This window comes from Neofelis nebulosa, chromosome 2 (genome assembly GCF_028018385.1).
Source record: "Neofelis nebulosa isolate mNeoNeb1 chromosome 2, mNeoNeb1.pri, whole genome shotgun sequence".
NCBI classification, from domain to species: Eukaryota; Metazoa; Chordata; class Mammalia; order Carnivora; family Felidae; genus Neofelis; species Neofelis nebulosa.
Window position 1 is genome coordinate 23,435,600 of NC_080783.1, and position 21,119 is coordinate 23,456,718.

Here is a 21,119-nt window from a genome sequence, read left to right on the forward strand (position 1 = left end):
ACAAATGTATAAAATTAAGCTGATAGTTGCAAAAGGCTCCTGGGAGGCTTCTAAGGGTCTGGGGTTTTCCTCGCCTTAATTTTCAGAATGTATGAACTCACTGGAAAATGTTCATGCTCTTCCTTGATTTTTGCTGTAGCCAATCCTCTGGATCAATGAATAATCAGTTTTATTATCACTTCTGCAAAGTGGCAAAATACATAAGTTTTTTAAAGAGCTGTTCTTTTAAAAAACTGCCTGCCTTGGGGCACGTGGGTGGCTCAGTCGGTTCAGTGAGCATCAGATTTCGACTCAGGTCATGAAATCATGGCTCATAGGTTTAAGCCCCACATGGAGCTTGCTGCTGTCAGCACAGAGCCCACTTTGGATACTCTTCTTCTTCTTCTTCTTCTTCTTCTTCTTCTTCTTCTTCTTCTTCTTCTCTCTCTCTCTCTCTCTCTCTCTGCTCCTTCCCCACTTTCTCTCTCAAAAACAAATAAATCTTTCTAAAAAAAAATGAAAATAAAAAATTGCCTGCTTTATTTATAGTAGGTTTTATTTTCTCTTTAAAAGCACAGTATCGGGAACTTTCCAAAACGCTTGGTGAAAAGCGGAGGAGCAGCTGCTGGGGGAGCTGCGCCCAGCAATGCGCTCCTTCTGCTCCCCCACACCGGCCTCAGCCCCTTCACCAGCTGTAGAAAACAGTGAAAGAAACTACTTACTGTGATGTTTTGGGGGTCAAACCCAATGCCACCCAGGAAGAATTGAAAAAGGCTTACAGGAAATTGGCTTTGAAGTACCACCCTGACAAGAATCCAAATGAAGGAGAGAAGTTTAAACAGATTTCTCAAGCTTTTGAAGTGCTATCTGATGTGAAGAAAAGGTAATTGTATGACAAAGGAGGAGAACAGGCAATTAAAGAAAATGGAGAAGGTGGTGGTTTTGGCTCCCCCCATGGACATCTTTGATATGTTTTTGGGGGGAGGAAGAAGGATGCAGAGAGAAAGGAGAGGTAAAAATGTTGTGCATCAGTTCTCTGTAACCTTAGAAGATCTATATAATGGTGCAACAAGAAAACTAGCTCTGCAAAAGAATGTGATTTGCAACAAATGTGAAGGCCGAGGTGGTAAGAAAGTAGCGGTAGAATGTTGTCCCAATTGCAGAGGTACTGGAATGCAAATAAGAATTCATCAGATAGGACCTGGAATGGTTCAGCAAATTCAATCTGTGTGCATGGAGTGCCATGGCCATGGGGAACGGATCAATCCTAAAGATAGATGTTAAAGCTGCAATGGAAGGAAGATAGTTCAAGAAAAGAAGATTCTAGAAGTTCATATTGACAAAGGCATGAAAGATGGCCAGAAGATAACATTCCATGGTGAAGGAGACCAAGAACCTGGACTGGAACCAGGAGATATTATCGTTGTTTTAGATCAGAAGGACCATGTTGTTTTTACTAGGCGAGGAGAGGATCTTTTCATGTGTATGGACATACAGCTGGTTGAAGCACTGTGCGGCTTTCAAAAGCCAGTATCTACTCTTAACAACAGAACCATTGTCATTACCTCTCATCCAGGTCAGATTGTCAAGCATGGAGGTATCAAGTGGGTGCTGAATAAAGGCATGCCAATTTATCGTAGACCATATGAAAAGGGTTGCCTAGTCATAGAATTTAAGGTAAACTTTCCTGAGAATGGCTTTCTCTCTCCTAATAAACTCTCTTTGCTGGAAAAACTCCTACCTGAGAGGAAGGAAGTAGAAGAGACTGATGAAATGGACCAGGTAGAACTGGTGAACTTTGATCCAAATCAGGAAAGACTGCGCCATTACAACGGAGAAGCATATGAGGATGATGAACATCACCCTCGGGGAGGTCAGACCTCTTAATGGGGCCAGTGACTAACATTGCTGGTACATGCAGTAGTGAACGAGTGAAGGACTATAATCATAGTTCACTACTTGCTACTATTTTTGTTTTAATATTCAACTATATAGTGTTTTAAAAGTTAAATGAAGAATAAAAAATATAAAAGCTCTGAAAAAAATAAAATAAAAAAATAAAAGCACAGTATCTACCATAGTTGTGAACCTCACCTCCTTATTCCCCTCTTATCACTCATTCACTCACACACACACACACACACACACACACACACACAGAAAACAAAATTAAATTAAAATTATAGATTTGAATCTATAGTCTTAAGGATTAGTAGAGATAACTGCTCACTGAAAAAATTATAACCCGCCATAGTTAAATTTAGTAGCTTAGAAAATATGAAAAATGGATAGGGGTCCAAAAAGAACAAAATTAAATAACCATGAAAGTTGCCTATTAGCTTTAATGGAAGGGGAATCACTTAAATGACTTCCTTACAATTGGAGGCATTTGCACCTGACAAATTACTAACTTTCTCCAGAGAAAAATACAAGTATTATTTGCAATCCATGGGCAAAAGAAAACAAAAAACTCTTGGTTGAATACCAACTGTATCTTAGATTAATTTTAAAATTCATGTAGGTGTAGATCACTTAGTAAATAGAGCAGACAACTCACAGTGGATGAAGGAATGGGCTTCAAATCAGTAGTCTCAGGTGTATGTTCAAGCTCTGCCCTTACTAGCTAAGTCAATTTGAGTAATTTCTTTGTCAGGTACAAAATGACAATAATCTTATCTACTAGCACTGTTTTTTACAAAAGAGCAGATGATTAAATTAGACCATGCATGAGAAAATTCTGATACGTTCTAATACAGATTCTGAATGGACTTAATTTTTCCAAATTTCACAGGTGTAGGTAGAGAAAATCCATCAATATTAATCTATAAAGTTAACTCATATATTTAATTCATTACTTAGGCACTGAGAAAAAATGACTGAAGGGTTGTTTTGTTGTTTTTTGTTTGTTTTTAATTTTTTACTGTTCATTTTTTTTTAATTTTTTTTCAACGTTTTTTATTTATTTTTGGGACAGAGAGAGACAAAGCATGAACGGGGGAGGGGCAGAGAGAGAGGGAGACAGAATCGGAAACAGGCTCCAGGCTCTGAGCCATCAGCCCAGAGCCTGACGCAGGGCTCGAACTCACGGACCGCGAGATCGTGACCTGGCTGAAGTCGGACGCTTAACCGACTGCGCCACCCAGGCGCCCCTTACTGTTCATTTTTGAGAGAGAGAGAGAGAGAGAGAGAGAGAGAGAGAGAGAGAGAGAGAGAGAGATACAGAGCACGAGTGGGGGAGGGGCAAAGAGAGAGGGAGACACAAAATCCTAAGTAGGCTCTGGGCTCTGAGCTGTCAGCACAGAGCCCAGCTTGGGGCTCGAACTCATGAATTGCAAGATCCATGACCTGAGCCAAAATTGGACACCTAACCGACTGAGCCACCGAAGCTCCCCTGTTTTGGTTTTTTTAATAAAAGAATAAAAAAGAAAAGAAGAGAAGTAATAAAAAAGAAGCAAACAAATATCTAACTAGTATATGTACTTACAGTTATACTAAAATTTTAACAATCAAATATGCTTTTTTAAAATATGAGAAAAAACCCCTATAACATAAAATATACTCATGGAAGAAATTTTAATTTGAGACCTGTTATGGTTGGTTGCTCCCTATTTTCTACTAAACCAGATTAAAACTCTTTGGCCACCCTTCAAGGTGTTTTACCAGCTTGTATCTTCTTTCATCTAGCCAAAATATGCTTTCTTCCAGATGAGGCAGACACATGCATTATAAACTCTGACTGATTTCTGCTCTCTTACATGCTTCTGCCATTTTTCTTCCAGGAGAATATTCTGTCCTTCTTTATCAATAGCTTCTCCCACCTTTATTCTTATCTGATGATTCCCATAATATTCTGTGGATTAATTAATTCACCATTGTCTCTGTTCCAATGAACATAAGACAGTAGGGCTACAAGGCAGATGAAGCTTTGCCTCTCACTGAGGATATGGATGATTCCAGCTGTAGAGAAGCATTCATTGCTAAACATGGACTAAGAGACAGAGAAATCAGCTGACATCAGTACGCTAAATAAGGAAGGCTTAGGATCAGATGCAGATAATGAAATCCAGGGTTGAAAATGAGACCAGAGATCATGATATATAGAAGGTCCAACCCCAAATTAATAACCAGGATCAGGTGGATATTCAGTAATTGGCCAATTAAAGAGATGTTTACAAGAATGTTCATGGCCACATTACTTGTAATTAGTAAAAATCTGGAAATAATACCCAAAAAGCATATGAAAGAGCACTCAAATCATTTGTTATCAGAAAAAAAAAATGTCAAAACACAATGAGATATCAACATATATCAGTAAAATAGCTATAATGAAGAGGACTAACAATATCAATTTTTAGCACAGTTAAAAACTAGAACTCTGATACTTTGCTTGTGAGAGTATTGGAAAACAGTTTAGTAGTATCTACTAAACTTGAACATATATCTCCCTTATGAATCAGCATATTTTCACCAAGACACATACATGAATGTTCATAGCAGTTTATTCATAATAACCAAAACCTAAAAAAACAAACATGAGTGAATGTCTTTCAACACAATTGTGGTATATTTATATAATGGACTATTATTATATTATTACTATTACTATTATTATTATACTATTACTCAAACTAAAAAAATATTAACTACCAAATACCTATATAACAATATGGATAAATCTCAGAAATAGTATGTTAAGTGAAAGAGACCAGGCACCACACAGACACTATTCAATTGCTTCATTTAATGTTCATAAAGGCAAAAATAATTTATGTTCATTGAGATAAGAATAGTATTACTCCTGGAGGGTACATAAAGAAAACTTCTGAGTGTATCAAAGTTCTATATTCCTGTTGAAAGTTGTGTTTATATGAGTGTGTGTGTGTGTGTGTGTGTGTGTGTCCATGTGTGAGTATGTATATACCAAGCTGCATACTTGATATATGTGTACTTTACTATATGTAAAATATACCTTAATTTAAGAGACCTTGTATTTTAGAAATATATGGCAAAATATTTATAGATGAAATAATGTGTCATATATCTGCTTCAAAATTATCTCATGTGTGGGGGTAGTTGAGTGAGCATACTTGAAGCAAAATTAGCCATTTTTTACTAACTTTTAATGACTATGTGAAGCTCAGTATATTATTCTTTCTGTTTTCATTTATGTTTGAAGTATTTCAGCAACCAATAAATGAGAAACTGTATAATCACAACTACATAATAGAATCTAGATAGATTGATGGATTTGGGGATGAGAGAGTGAATACAGTGTGAACAGAAAAATATTTGTTGAATTTTGCAGAGAAGTGGAAAGTGATACTGTAGCAAGAAGAGAATGTAAGATTAAAGGACTATAGGGGCGCCTGGGTGGCTCAGTTGGTTAAGCGTCCGACTTTGCTCAGGTCATGATCTCACAGTTCATGAGTTCAAGCCCCGTGTCAGGCTCTGTGCTGACAGCTTGGAGCCTGGAGCCTGCTTCAGATTCTGTGTCTCCCTCTCTCTCTGCCCCTCACCTGCTCACACTCTGTCTCTCTCTGTCTTTCAAACATAAACATTAAAAAAATTTTTAAGGAGTATTGAGTGCATATTACAAATTTGGTGTTTTTTTTTGAAGCCAATGGAGAGTAGTTGAAGAACTATAATCAGAAAAGTCATATGATTAAAGTTTTAAGAAGAGCCATTATGTAGGTAGAGAATTCTAGGAGAGAAAAATGACAAGAGAACAAATAACAGTAAATGATGTAACAAGTAACAAAGTAGTAAATGATGTAGATCTATAATATGGCAGTAGAAATAAATTTGTAACAAAATGAACTGATGTGAAAATAAAGAAGGTAGTGCATCTATGCAATAAGGTGATTGATTGATGAAAGTAAAAAAGAAATTAGGCCACATTATTTCATCATTCATTCATTCAACACCTACGAACACCAGGAATTATAATGGCCTCCAAAGAGCAGTAGTAAATAAAATAGATATAATCTCTCCCTCATGAAGCTTGAGTACATGGAAAAGAAATAAATACTAACCAAATGAAAAAGATTTAAATATATAAGTTCTGTACAAAAAAACCCCAGAATTCTCTTATGAAGAATGAATGGAAAAGCCAATTTAAATAGATTGGGTAGAAAATGCTCTCTAAAATATGACACACAAAGAAAGAAGAGGCTGTCCTTACAGGGTGAGATATGAACAGTTCAAAAAGAGAAAGGAAAGAGGTTAATATATGAGAAATAAAGCCAGTATGATGAAATGAATGAGCAAGGGAAAGAATGGAATGAAATGAGGTGAAAGAGGTGGGCCAGAGTGTAGATTCAAGGAAAGTAGTTTGGATTTTATAAATGCAACGGGATACCAATGAATCATTTTAAGAATGGACCTCATATTATCCATTTAGTTTTTACTTGATGTCTACTCCATTTCACACACAAACACACCAAAAACAAAATGACTAAACAGTAAGTGATTCTGGAGGGCAGAATATTAAAGTGGTTTGAAAAGGGAAGTTTTCTTAAACCTCTTCTAAGAAAATATTGGAGAATAACTTTGTTGCTTTTGAGTTGAAGAACTCCTTCAACAAGATAAAAATTGTAACTTATAAAGGAAAATATTAATAAATTGAACTTCACTAAAAAAAACACATGTTCATCAAAACAGGAAAATCAAAATGATAAGCTAAGATTGGGACAAGGTGTGGAAAATGCAAATAAAAACAAAAGAGTAGCATAAAAACATTTTTAAAATGTCCTTCATATCAGTCATAGAAACATAAATAATACAGTGAGGAAAAAAGAAAAAGATATAGGCAAGAATTTCATAGAAAAGAGAGAACAGACTTCCCTGTTCCCTGAGAAACAGCCATGTCCCTGGCTTCATGGAATTTAAACTAGAAGGAGTCAGATTTTAATGAAACCAGTACCATTCCTCAAATAGAGCCTGCTCCCTCAGCCTGGGACCCAACATCAAAAGATACTAGCAGAGGCCATCAGGGCTGACCTACACTCTTTGAACAAGCACTAAATGTTTCCTGTTTTAAGTGCATGAGATATTGAAGTTACTTTTTGTTGGGGAAAAAAAAACTGACCCAGAGTGTACCATATACAAATATGAATTCTAAGTAATTTAAATTCCTAAATTAATAATATAAAGCCATAAATATAAGAGAAGATGTAGAAGAATATTATTGTAACCTAGCAATGGAGAAGGTATTTTTAAGCAAGTACCCAAGTGGGGAAAAAAAATCAAAGATTTTACTCAATGAAGGATACCACGTATCAAACTAACAAATGGGCAACCATTTGAGACAAATACATGGCATTTAAAACCAATGAATAATACACAACTAATTAGTGCAAATTCTTTTCTGCCTACTTTTGACTGGAAAATGTTACCTAATAATAGTTTAATTTTCTATTGTTCTTAAAGTTTTTCAGATTTAAGATTCTCAGAATTGGGCTGATGATACTTTTTACTTAAAACTATGTTATTAAGGGGACACCTGGCTGGCTCAGTCGGTTGAGCATCTGACTTTGGCTCAGATCATGATCTCACGGTCCTTGAATTTGAGCCCCGAGTCAGGCTCTGTGCTGACAGGTCAGAGTCTGGAGTCTGCTTTCGATTCTGTCTCCCTCTCTCTCTGCCCCTCCACCACTCATGCTCTGTCTGTCTCTCTCAAAAACTAAATAAACATAAAAAATAAATAAAAATAAATAAAATAAACTCATTAAGAAATGTCTATGTTGCTTTTTTAAAAGTAATTTTTCATGTTTGTTTGTTTTTTGTAGTGGAGGGGCAGAGAGAAAGGGAGAGAGAGAATCCCAATGAGGCTCTGCACTGTCAGCACAGAGCCCTACATGGAACTTGATCCCATGAACGGTGAGATCATGACCTCATCCAAACAACAACAACAAAAAGAGTCGGGCACTTAGCCAACTGAGCCACCCAGACGCCCCTCATCTATGTTGCTTTTTAAATACTTAGTTCTAACTGCCTCATAGTAGTTCATTATATATCTTAGCATTGCAAATTTAAAGTTGCACACACACACACGTACACAGAGAGAGACTATGTGCCTTTGCACTTGTACAAAAATTTCTCTGGGGTAAAAATTCAACAGCTGCACTCCAAAAGATATTCATGCGTAATTTCACTAAGTAATGCCAAATTGTTCTTTAGACAATTTATACATCCACCAAAAGTACATCATCATCATTCCTATTTCCCACCTGGTCATCAATAATTAAATTACAGCAACAACTGGGTATACAATGATAACTTATAACAAAGATACTTAGCTTTGGAAGACAACTTATCTATATTTCCAGTCAATCAAATGAAGCAGATCCAGTGCCTTTCACTGTGCCTGGAAACTGAAGAACTCGCTAAATATTTGTTAAGCAAATAGTTGAGGAATGCCTCCTCAGAGCTTCCCCAGAAGTTGAAAGTTTTCATAGCAATGAAGCAAAATTAATTCTAACCTTGATGGCTTTGAATCACTTAAGAAAAAGGAAGAGATAAAAGAAGGTACAGAGAATACATTACTGAAAACTTGGAAAATCCTCAAGATTCTGTAGCCCTCCTCAAGGAAGAAGAATAAACTAGAATATCAGAAATTCAAAACACATTTATGTATGTGTGTGTGTGTATCTGTGTGTATGTGTGTGACGTGTGATGGCCAGTTTTGTGTCCACTTGATGGATCACAGGGTACCCAGGTAACAAGTGGTAAATGGAGTAAAGCAGATTGTCTACCTGGATGTGTGTGGGCTCCATCCAGTTTATTGTATATCCAAATGGAACAAAAGTCTGAGTAAAGGAGAATTTGCTTTCTCTGGCTGTCTTTGAACTGGGACATGGGTCTTATCTGCCTTCAGTCTTCGATTCACATATACTTTAGGCTCTTCTGCTTCTCAGGTCTTTAGACTCAGACTAGAATTATACCTCTGACTCTCCTGGGTTTCCAGCTTATTGACTCTAGATATTAGTTTCTTATAATAAATGCTTTATGTTTATTTTATTATATAATATATATATATATATATATACATACATATCTTGTCTTAATATATATGTATCTTATCTTAATATGTATGTGTATGTGTGTGTATATCTATCTATCTATATATCTATCTATATGTATATGTGTATATATATCCTATGGCTTCTGTTTGCCCACAATTACACATAACTTTTGTGATGGAAAGTTGGGGAAAAGGGATTGGCTAAGAAACTACAAAGGTTATTCAGTTTTCTCAATGTTTTATATAAAATCAAATTAAGGTGAATTAGAAGAAAAACATAAAGAGAAAGAAAATTTAAGGGTGACTTTTCAGCCAACAATTTATTTCAGTGAACCTCGGGAATAGTTTGGAATTTAAGTAATCTAGACTTGATATTTAAGACAGCAGCAAGAAGTATGATTCTCACACAGCCCTCCAGAAATATTTCCTTAATAAGTGTTCCTCCTTTTCTACTCTGTGATCATCAGGGTATTTACATTTTCATATTATTACAAGTAAACTGAGTTTTAAAATTATGTTTGTATACTGAGTCTTTAAATTCTGAAAAGAATATTGTACTTGTGACTATTTCTTCTTAAAGAACAAATAAACAGATAATAAGTATTTGATAATATAACAGAATGACACTGAAGAGACATAACCTTTCCTAAAACACATTTACTCAATTTAGTTGACATAAAGCTAATACTTTCTAAAGGTCAGCTTTCTGAGTCAAATATTTCATATGTAAAGGTAATGAGTAACTAGGTTATCTACAGAGTTTGTTTTCCCACCAAAGTTTATGTAGCATTATGACTTGTACGAAAATTTAGTTATGTTTCATTTTTAGGATCATTACCAAAATATGTTAGTACCCACCCCTACAAAAAAAAGTATGTAGAATTCTAATTTTCTTATGTCATTTGAGATCTTAATTGATTGTAGTCCAAGAAATTTCCTTTGGACAAAAACTACAATATACAACATTAAAAAAAATAATAATTCGTGAGAGTAGTTCAGATCATTCTTATAACACTACATTTAAGTCTCAAAAGTCAATTGGGTTCACGGTCTTCAATCATCTGGAAATCTTTCTAGTGATCATCAAGGCTGAGTATTCTAAATTTTACACTCCAGCGAAGCTGGCATCTGGCAGTCTTGTCTCTATAATCAATACTATATTGCTTGGCACATTATTAATAAAGATTAATTTGATTACCTCAAAAGGCATTTAAAACCACTCAGAGTATACATAAAACATTGTTATTAATTCTTGTGTTTGGAAACTATTTGATAAGAATCGTTTAGGGGTGCCTGGGTTGCTCAGTCAGTTAAGTGTCCGACTTTGACTCAGGTCATGATCTCGCAGTTCATGAGTTCGAGCCCAGCATCAGGCTCTGTGCTGACAGCTCAGAGCCCGAAGCCTGCTTCAGATTCTGTATCTCCCTCTCTCTCTGCCCTTCCCCCACTCATGCTTTGTCTCTCTCTCAAAAATAAACATTAAAAAAATTTTTTTAAAGAATTATTTGTATAATATGTAATGACATCTTTCTGGTACCTAAATAAAATAGGGGCCTTTTTCAAAATCTCAGAGAAACAAAGCTTTGTATTTGTAGAACTGTAGCTACCAAGTACAAAGACTTAAGGTAAATTAAGAATGAAGAGTAAGTCATAAGAATATATATTAACTATATATTACATATGTCATAGATAGACTCTAAGCTCCATGTGAACAGAGATCTGCAATGTATAAATAACACTGTATCCCCTATCACCAACAAAATGACTTGTTCAAAACGTGCATGCAGTAATTGTATTGAATTAACAAATGAATATACATAAATGAGTGAATAATGAATGTCTTCCAAAATAAAACAGACTTTAAACATCAAAACCTTCTACAGCGAGTAAGGCTCTACTGAATTGCTATCTTCAGTTTGGAAAACCAGGCAACAACACTGACTGCTGAGGCAGATTCTCATTCTCAGTTTGTGCCTATATAAAAACATCAGTATTTGGTATCTTGAAATGTAATATCTTGTATTTGCATTCTGGCAATTTTATTTTCACAGGTCTCAGCAAAATGCTTTTGTAACTTCCAGTTGTTTCATAAACAGGGAGTTGGTTGGCTGGCCACTGTTAAGCTGACCAGCCATTCTCTGCAAGGAATGAAAGTAAGCAGGGTGAAGGTCATTAAATAATCAAAATTTACTTAGTGCTTTGCACAATTACACAAAAGCTTATGCTTCCTTTTGTGTTTTTGAGGGAGAGAGCACTTGTGGGGGTGGGGGAGAGATATGGGGTTGGGGGGCAAGGCAGAGAAAGAATCTTAGGCAGGCTCCATGCCCAATGGGGGAGTGGGGGGAGTCGTGCCTAATGCAGGGTGGATCTCACATGACCAGAGCTGAAAACAAGAGTGGATGCTTAACTGAAATCAATAGTGGATGCTTAACCAACTGAGCTTCCCAGGCACCCTGCTTCCTGCTTATACTTCATTCTGCTTTCAGACAAGAAGTTATTATTCTCTACACAGAAATGCACATAGCCTTTTGTTCATTAAATTAAAATGTATTATTCTATTTATCTGATATATTACCAGTTTGATCTTTAAATTTGCTCTAAGAAGAAGTAAAATAAGGAATGTTGCTGGTAATTTACAATTATTTTGTGATTTGGTATCAAACAGCAAAATGATCTATCTTGAGGAGACTGACACATTGATAAACATTAACTTTCAGTCAGTTGCTAATTAATGAACCACAAAAACACACTGATGAATACACAATGGTGATCAGAGTATATTTTAGTATATTATTGAATAACAAATACAATAACTTTCAAAATAAATACATTCAAATCTAATAAAAATTGTCATCTATTTGCACAACAGTAATGTTTACTATTTATATATGAGGACTACTTGATTAATATTTGTGAAGAATATTGTAAAACAAACCTCAGAATATTTTAAATTCTAAAATTTGTTAGCCTGCTTGGAGTTGAATGTCCTATATATTACTTAAAGGAGCAATATAATTTATTCAACGTCTAGAAATATGTATTTCTACCCTAGTGTTGTATGACTTTGTAGGTGGTACAAAGATCTTTGTGTGGTATAACAAGAAAATTCTAGAACTATTAGTTCTGTAACTACTTTAAATTTAAATTATCTAAACTTCTGACAGTTGCCAAAGGAAACATTTTAAAGTAATCCTAGAAAGTACAAAACTTGTCAAGTTTGATATATGTTAAAAGAAAAGCCACATTTCTCCTTAAACTAATTAACAATAAAGAGTTAGCTGTCTATCTGTCTTTGTCTAACATTTTCCAGCTGGATAAATTCAATTGTTATTAAACTTGACAAAAAGCAAGGATATTATTAATGAAATTAACCACATGATGTTAACTTTTTACCACAATATCCCAGTGTGTTTTAATTAATTGTATGACAGAGATAAAAGGAGTTCATAGGTGAGAATGTAAATTGAGTTTGTTACTCTTATTTTTGATAGGATAGCAACCTATCATTTGCACATTTCAAAAGTTAAATTGTATCATGTTTCTAGATTATCACCTAAAATCTAAGTATACTTTCATCCCCCTCAGGAAACTCATTTATTACACTTATTTAACAGTGCAATTACATTTTACATGTGTCAAACATTGACTGTCTAAGGTCAAATTTAGATAGCCCACTAATTTAGATAGACAGCAGACATCAGACAGACACAAACATAAATACTATGACATTAAGTGAATTACAAAATTATAATTTTGATAATTTTTATGCTATTCAGACATACACAAATGTATACACAATGTACACAGTACATTGAAACACTGGAAATATATTTTAAAATAGCATATATATTCAAAATGAAGGTTTCAAATAGAATGGAAAAGTTCAGTTTGGTTCATTTCAACAAACATCTGTTGGTTGTATCCTATGTTTGGTGCTATATCAGGTCCCAGATCTGCATCTGCCAAGTTCCTGCTTCAAGGACTAAAGCTGTCAAAAATGTAAAAGGAGTAATTGCAGTAATATTTATTGGGAGCCCAAGATAGAAATCATTTACTTAACCCAAAGGGAAAAGGGAACATTTTCAGGAAGCAGTAACACTTGAGATTCACAAGATGATTTACAAGATAACTTGCCAGGTAAGAGATAAGACAGATGCAGGCAGTAGAAAGCGTAAGAAGATGCAAAACATCAGGAAACAGCATGGTCGCAGAGAAGAACGCCAAGTTGTTTTCTTGTAACCAAACATGAGGCTGGAAATGAAATGGAAAGCACAGGGAGAGTTACCTTATGTTAGCCCAACTCCAGGTCACAGAGAGCCTTATATGGGATTCTAAGGAATTTGGACTAAATATGTAGATGATGGGGAGCTCTAACAGATTTGATTTAAAAGAAGGATCTTTGAGAGGCACCTGGGTGGCTCAGATGGTTAAGCGTCCAACTTGAGGCTCAGGTCATGATTCCACCATTTGTGAGTTCGAGCCCCGTATCTGCACTGTCAGTGCAGAGCCTGCTTGGAATTCTCTCTCTCCCTCCCTCCCTCTCCCTCTCCCTCCACCACTTGCTCTTCTCTCTCTCCCTCTCTCTCTCTCTCAAAATAAATAAACTTTAAAAAAAGAAGGATCTGAGACAGATGCCACTGGGCGAGAAGCAGAGATTAGACTAGAGAAGGAGAAAGGTTGAACGTGGAGAGGTATAAGAACCCTGAAACAGTATGTGAGACATGATGAGGGTCTGACCTACAGCAGTGCCAGTAGAGATGGAAAGAATGTGACAGACACACTGAAAAATGTATATGAATCAAATCACAGGAATTGGTGTTTGAAAAGACGCAGTGGGAGAGATAAAGCAGGAAAAGTTTACTTTGATTCTCTGGTTAGGGTACAGCCATTAGTCAGTAGGGAATGCAGAAGAAAAAGCTGATCTAGAAAAGAGAAAGAAATCATTCTGGATTCTGCTCACCACTATACCACCAATGCTAGAAGGAAATCATTCTAAAGAATTCCAGAGAAAATATTAGCAATTAAACCAGCAAACAAGTGATTTGCAACATTAAAGCAAATATTCAGGAAATATGCAAATATAAACAATATACATTTCACATTATTTGAATTTTGAAAGTAAAATATCTAAAAGTTTGCAAGTAAAAACATCTTAAAAATAGATTGTTTACATAAGAGCCAACTCATACTAAGAACACAAGAGCAAAAGTGAGACATAGATGACTGGATAGAAAATAAAGAGAGAAGGAAAAGGCATTTTCCAAATGATCAAAGTTGTAATCATCATTTCATAAATTTGATCTATGTCAACACAGCATCTTAGTATGCAGAATCTGGTCAGGTGCCAAGAAAAGACACGAGAAAATACGGTGTTATATCAGAGAGGGTATTAGAAGTCGCAGGTGACAATACCAAGAGGCATGCATGTAAGCTATGAAATAGAGCTCAAAATGCATTCCACCTGTTTTTCTTACTCCTCAGGCAGCTTCCAGAAAGACACTGGCTAACTGTTGAATGGGAAATGGGTAAATTAGATGATTTTCCATAGGTAGAAAAAATCAGACCAAAGCTATTTTCTGAATCAGATGAAAGAAGAAATACAGAATAGTCAGACAAACATAGTGGCGATTGGGGTGGAGTGGAATGCATTAGAGAGTGATATGGTTTTAAGTATCATTAAAACATATTGCAATATATTATACCTGTCTGATAGAATGGCCTTCAAATGGAAGAAAAGGGAAAAGGGGTTTCTATGAGTACTTACCTGTACTATAACAGCACATTCAGCTTGACAAAGTGGTAACTCCATTTTAGAGATTCATTCACCTCAACAGACTCAAATAGCCTGCTCTGCATTGCTCAGCAGGGAACTTCATTAGTACCATTCAAACTGAAGTTCCACTCTTCTTAAAGAACAGACATGGAAAACAACTCTTCCAAAGATCCTTCCTATGTAGAGGGTCTACCTTCCTGTCTCCAAAGATCAGGAACAAAGCTAAAAGGGACAAAAAACTCATCTGGTCTATTACCTTCATTGTTAAAATTGCTAGATGCTTCACAGCATATTGAACATTAGGGGATAGTGTGTATATATATATATATATATATATATATATATATTTGAGTCAAACAATAGTTTGACTTACTGACCATACAGCTTTTATAAAGTTTTTAATTTTTAAGTGAAAAATTTTAAATTATAAGTGAATATTAACTTAATATTCACTTAATTATAGAATTATAATTACAATTATAATTATAGACTTATAGAATTATAGAATTTATATAGAATTATAAATCCTGTATTTGGTTTTTCCTAATAGGAAGCTAAAATACCAGATCAATGTAACAAAAGATAAAATACTAGACTGATTCAATCAGAACCCTTTGTAAAAAGATTCACTTTACATGAGTAAAGCAGGTGGACCTATATTTTTTATGATTTTTGTATAGGTGTCTGTGGATGCATGTGACTGTTTACAGATTTTGTATAGTTATACTTCACTATCCAGAGTAAAGTATAGTTTTATTTTCATACTTCTAGAATTAGAGGTCCTTTCTTTAATTGTTTTCATATGCTTAAGTCCTAACTTTGCATTACTTTCTTTAATATACATAAAATTTTGAATGTAAATGAGAGATATGGAGCAAGGAATTTTAAATGTAGTAATTTTTTAATGGCCTAATAGAGATAAAACTATTACAACTGATTAACTCTTTATGTGTTTATTTTAAATTTTTTAATATTTATTTATTTTTGAAAGACAGAGACAGAGCACCAGCAGTGGAAGGGCAGAAAGGGAGACAAAGAAGCAGGCTCCAGGCTCTGAACGGCCAGCACGGAGCCCATGCAAGGCTCAAGATCATGATTTGAGCCAGTCAGATGCTTAACCAACTGAGTCACCCAGGTGCCCCAATTTATTTTTTATTTATATATTTTGAGAGAGAGAGAGGAAGAGGGAGAGAGAGAGAGAGAACAAGCCAGGGAGGGTCAGAGAGAGGGAGAGAGAAATCCCAAGCAAGCTCCCAGCTGTCAGCGTAGAGCCCAATGTGGGGCTCCAACTCAGGAACCGAGAGATAATTAGCCAAGTGGAAACCAAGAGGCCAATCTTAACCAACTGAACCACACAGGTGCCCCTCAACTGATTAACTCTTAAATTTTATAATATACTGGAATTTCATCTCTAATTTTGAGCATCATGGCCTTCCTAATCTTAAAGTCATTGTCTTCCTTGGAACGTATCACTAAAAAGTTACATTATTCTTACTACTAATTGACAGTGGCAAAGAACACAGAAACTAGAATTTGTACAGAAGCATTCCTAGAAGTATAAATGACTAAAAATATTCAAAACAGGGTCTTTTCAGAGTCAGCACTAAATGATCTTTCCTTAACATAAGCAGATAGTGAATTGAATTCCTTTTTAAAAATTTTTTTTCAACGTTTTTTATTTATTTTTGGGACAGAGAGAGACAGAGCATGAACAGGGGAGGTGCAGAGAGAGGGAGACACAGAATCGGAAACAGGCTCCAGGCTCCGAGCCATCAGCCCAGAGCCTGACGCGGGGCTCAAACTCACGGACCGCGAGATCGTGACCTGGCTGAAGTCGGACGCTTAACCGACTGCGCCACCCAGGCGCCCCATGAATTGAATTTCAAATTTGAATTTTCAAATGTGTATTCCAGAATGTAATACAGCTTAAGTGATAGATTGTGGTGCTTCCTATAGTCTAGAAGATAAAGAGGACCAGAATATGGAAGAAAAAATGTACACTTATTAACAAAAACTGTTGAAATTTTATCTTTTGTAGGAAACCAGCCATTTTCTAGAATGTTTTTCATAGCAAATGCTCTGACCTTTTATATGTTAATGTGTCTTTTTTGACTATCAAGTTGGTTAAGGATTAGGAGCATTAAGAATTTCAAAAGATTCATAACTACACAGATCTAAAAAAAATGGGAGAAAATACTATTATTCCTGAGGTATACATGGCAAAAGTTTAAAAAAATTTTTTTAATGTTTATTTTATTTCTGAGGGAGAGACAGAGACAGAGCACAAGTGGGGGAGGGGCAGAGAGAGAGGGAGACACAGAATCTGAAGCAGCCTCCAGTATCTGAGCTGTCAGCACAGAGCCCAACGCAGGGCTTGAACCCACAAACCATGAGATCATGACCTGAGCTGAAGTCAGACGCTTAATCAGCTGAGCCACCCAGGCGCCCATACATGACAAAATTTGTAAACTCAAAAGAACACCCAGTATTTCCAACATTCAAGGGAAATTATTCTCAAGGAAAGAAGAAGCCATAGTGGAATTCTTTAGCAAAGATGAGAAGTGGGGTCTACCATGGCACAAGAAATGGTTAAAGAGACTAGGTTTGCCACAGTCAGAGCTACAATTATGGTTCCATCTACTCCAATTTGTGTTACAAAATCTGGAGCAACTTACAAGGTGCAATACTGGGAAGATTTAGGAGTCAACTTTGATAATTAAAATTTAGAAATCCTATAATTGACTTGAAAAATTAGCACCTTCCCTGTGTTTATTAATAAAATACCTATAAATATTTAGCAAAGTAAATTGTAGACAAAATATTTCAACTATGAAGGTATATTTATGCTTCTGGTTATACAAAGTCATAATGCAGAGATAATTCTGTCTGCTCAACCACATTATAATCTAATTTTCTGCTTTTTGATGAAGCTTGGGCAATCTACATGAGTCCAACCAAACTTAGGAAACTTTCTATGATCATAATCCAGCGAAAATTCTATATTATTCTTTCTTTTTTGTCCACAAAGAGTATTGTTGAATCTAATAAACAGTTTACTATACTTTTCATTTGTCTAAAATCTTAACAGGGGACCCTGGGTGGCTCAGTCAGTTAAACATCCAACTCTTGACTTTGGCTTAGGTCATGATCTCACAGTTCCTAAGTTTGGGCACCATATTGGGATCTGTGCTGATAGGGCAAAATTTGCTTGTGATTCTATCTCCCTCTCTCTCTGCCCCCCCCTGCCATTTGCTGTCTGTCTCTTTCCCAAAATAAACTAAAAATAAATTAATAAATATATAAAGTGTATGCTATTAAAGTTAAGTTCTCTGAAATGAGGATTCAAATTTTAAAAAATAAAAAAATAAATAAATAATAAATAATGTTAAAAAATCATTATTAGCAACAAGGCTTTCCATTTCAAGAAACAATAAATCAGATCATCATTTAATTCTGAGCTCATTTTTCTAAACTAACAATTTTCTACTATATAAGAACTTTGATAGAAGAACTGATTGCACTTTCTGATACACTCCCGTTCAATTGTAGTACCTCAAAATGGACAGAAGATTTTAGTGCAATGTCATTATGATGGACGTTTGGATTTTCATGCAAAATAAATCACAAATCCATGAGGTGGCTAGTGTTTTTTTTTTAAATAATTTTTAGGTTTTCCAATAGCTGAAGACATCATCCTGTTAAAAGTTGTCCCCACAGGCCCCTACAGGCCTTCATTGTAATGGTCCATATTCAATTTCCTGTTAATATAAGTATATGAGGATGTATCTTCATGACTGATAAGTAATGGACAACATACAAATGTTCTATTTAAAAAAGATAAAAAGAAGGAAATGAACTAACTGAAATCATTTTAAATTATTCATGTGTCTCTGATGTTTAATATATTGCTTAAATAAAAAATCCCTTTCACACATTACTCAGGTGACAATTTTAAAATTGCACAAGAGAATGATTTTTCCTATCCAATAATAGAAATACATAGGAATAAACATAAGAACACTAGATGAATCTCAAATTTACATCTTCAAAGCTTAGACATTTTTCCTGAGCTTCAGATTTTTTCCTAGTAGCTTCACTTTTCATGCATTAAACTCATTACCTGTCTCTCTACCACCACCAGCCAGTCCTGCTCTGTGCTTCCAATTTTAAGGAATGATACTGTCATGCATTCAATGAACCAAGCTAAATACCAAGATTTTCCCTCTTCTTCACTCTAAGTATTACATTTGATTCTTTTCCCCAAATCCCTTTAAACTTAAATCACCAAAAACAGTTATCTTAGTGCCAGATCTTTTCTGCTTCTCACTAGAATTTCTATTATATCTTATCTTTCTGCATCCAATATTAATAATTTGTAACCCATCTTCTTTTCTGAAATGTATGCCATCATGTCATTCCTTGCTTGTAATCCATCAATGACTCCAAGCTCAAACTCATTTTCAGGAGTAGCATATAGCACCAAATGTGATTTGGCTTCTGCCTACCATTTTAATCTCATCTCTGACATTTACATTTTGCTCTAAAAATATTTAATGTCTTGTAGATGTCTTTTACAATTAATTTTTCTTCCAACATATTAATTTTCTTGCAGTTATCTCTATAAACATATGATTTTCTACATTTCTAGGTCTTTCTGAAACTCCTCTTACTATAAAAGGTCAAGGATCAAACCTGTGATGTCTGAATACCTAGAAGCCAGTATGGAACTTAGCAGCACATAGTGTATTTTAATAAATGCAAAATCTTAAAAAATTTTAAACTTATTCAAGGAATTATTGAGTTTGTTAAAAGTTAGGGAACATAAAAATATTCCTAACATCAATAATTATTCCATTTTTAGGCTGTTTTTTATTTCATATCTATACATAGGCATATTCTCTACACCATGGTAATACCATAAACAGAAAAACTATGAGGGTCTAACATAAAATAAAGATAAATACTAGTTTGAATCCCCTAAAGAAAAGAACCGAATATTTTATTCATTCAAGACATGTTTACAAAATGGGTATAGGACATTCTGGTTAAATAACTTTTGCTAAATGTGTAATTAAAAATGGTCTAATGGTATTAGTGCAGTTCGTATGATCACAAGTTACACTGATTTAGTACAAACAGCTTAAGTATTTGACAAGTCTCATAAGTTGTCCCCATTTGGGGGCTCCAAAACAGATTTTTGCAGCTACCCCATCATGAAGGTAGGGAAAGACAGCTAAAATGAACATAGAGGGTAAAATGCCTCCAACAACTGGAGGCTATTGAAAGGTTGTAAGTTATAGGCACCATTTTTTTAAATAAACAGCAATATAAATGAGTTATTTGGCTGTGTTTAGAGTTATAATTCTACAGACTGAACAAATAGTTGCAAGATTACCCATACTAACATGCTTTAGAATTTACCTCCAATCTTTTCCTTGTTTAAAAGTGAAGTTTTCTGGATACTATATACAAATATTTGCCCTTTATACATTTCAATTAGGATTTATAATATGTTAGAGCCATAGGGCACAATCATTTGTCAATATATATATATATATATATATATATATATATATATATATATATATATATATATATATGTTCCATCATGATAAGTGTACTCTTTAATCCCCATCACCTATTTTACTCCTCCCAAAGGTATATTTTACATTGGAGAAATAATTTGAATTGACAGCATTATGACCAGAACTTTTCTCATTCTAACTGAAAAAATATGTACTTATGCACATTGTGGTAGTTTTGCATAAACAGATCACACCTGTGGAGGTTACCAATTCAAACATGCTTTGTGAACTATAGCCTGGAGTCATTCTTACTAGCTGGGCAGATTACCTACAAGACATATTCTGGAGTTATAAAAGAAAATATTCAGATGTTATACCCTAGAGTGGAAGAAGACTTTCAGTTTAAAAAAAAAATCTTATAAAATAACTACTAATCATAACTAAGAATCAAATTGAATATTACATTTCATTTTATATGTTAACTCTATTAAAAAGAAAATTATTTTGAGATTAGGAAAAAAATTAATAAAATTAAATAAATCTTAAATAAATATGGCTAGAGAAATAAATGAGTTTATTAATAAATAAAATTAAATTTAAATAAATAGGAAAATAATATGAGCTTATCTTATTGTAAAATAGAAATTTTCTTATAAATTTTTTAAAGTTTATTAATTTTGAGAGAAATGGAGAGAGAGAATCCCAAGCAGGTTCTGTGCTGTCAACACAGACTCAGATGTGGGGCTTGAACCCACAAACTGTGAGATCATGACCTGAGCCAAAATCAAGAGTATCTTGATTAATCAGTCATTCTAACCTT

General features: G+C 34.7%; 1 protein-coding gene and 1 pseudogene across 2 annotated transcripts in view; one reads left to right on the forward strand and one right to left on the reverse strand.

Annotated features, from left to right (window-relative positions):
• LOC131493708 (dnaJ homolog subfamily A member 1-like) overlaps window positions 1–1,866 on the forward strand; it is an 89,411-nt pseudogene extending 87,545 nt beyond the window's left edge.
• Window positions 1–21,119, reverse strand: part of SPAG16 (sperm associated antigen 16) — a 1,005,541-nt gene that overhangs the window by 726,505 nt on the left and 257,917 nt on the right. The window lies entirely within an intron of this gene.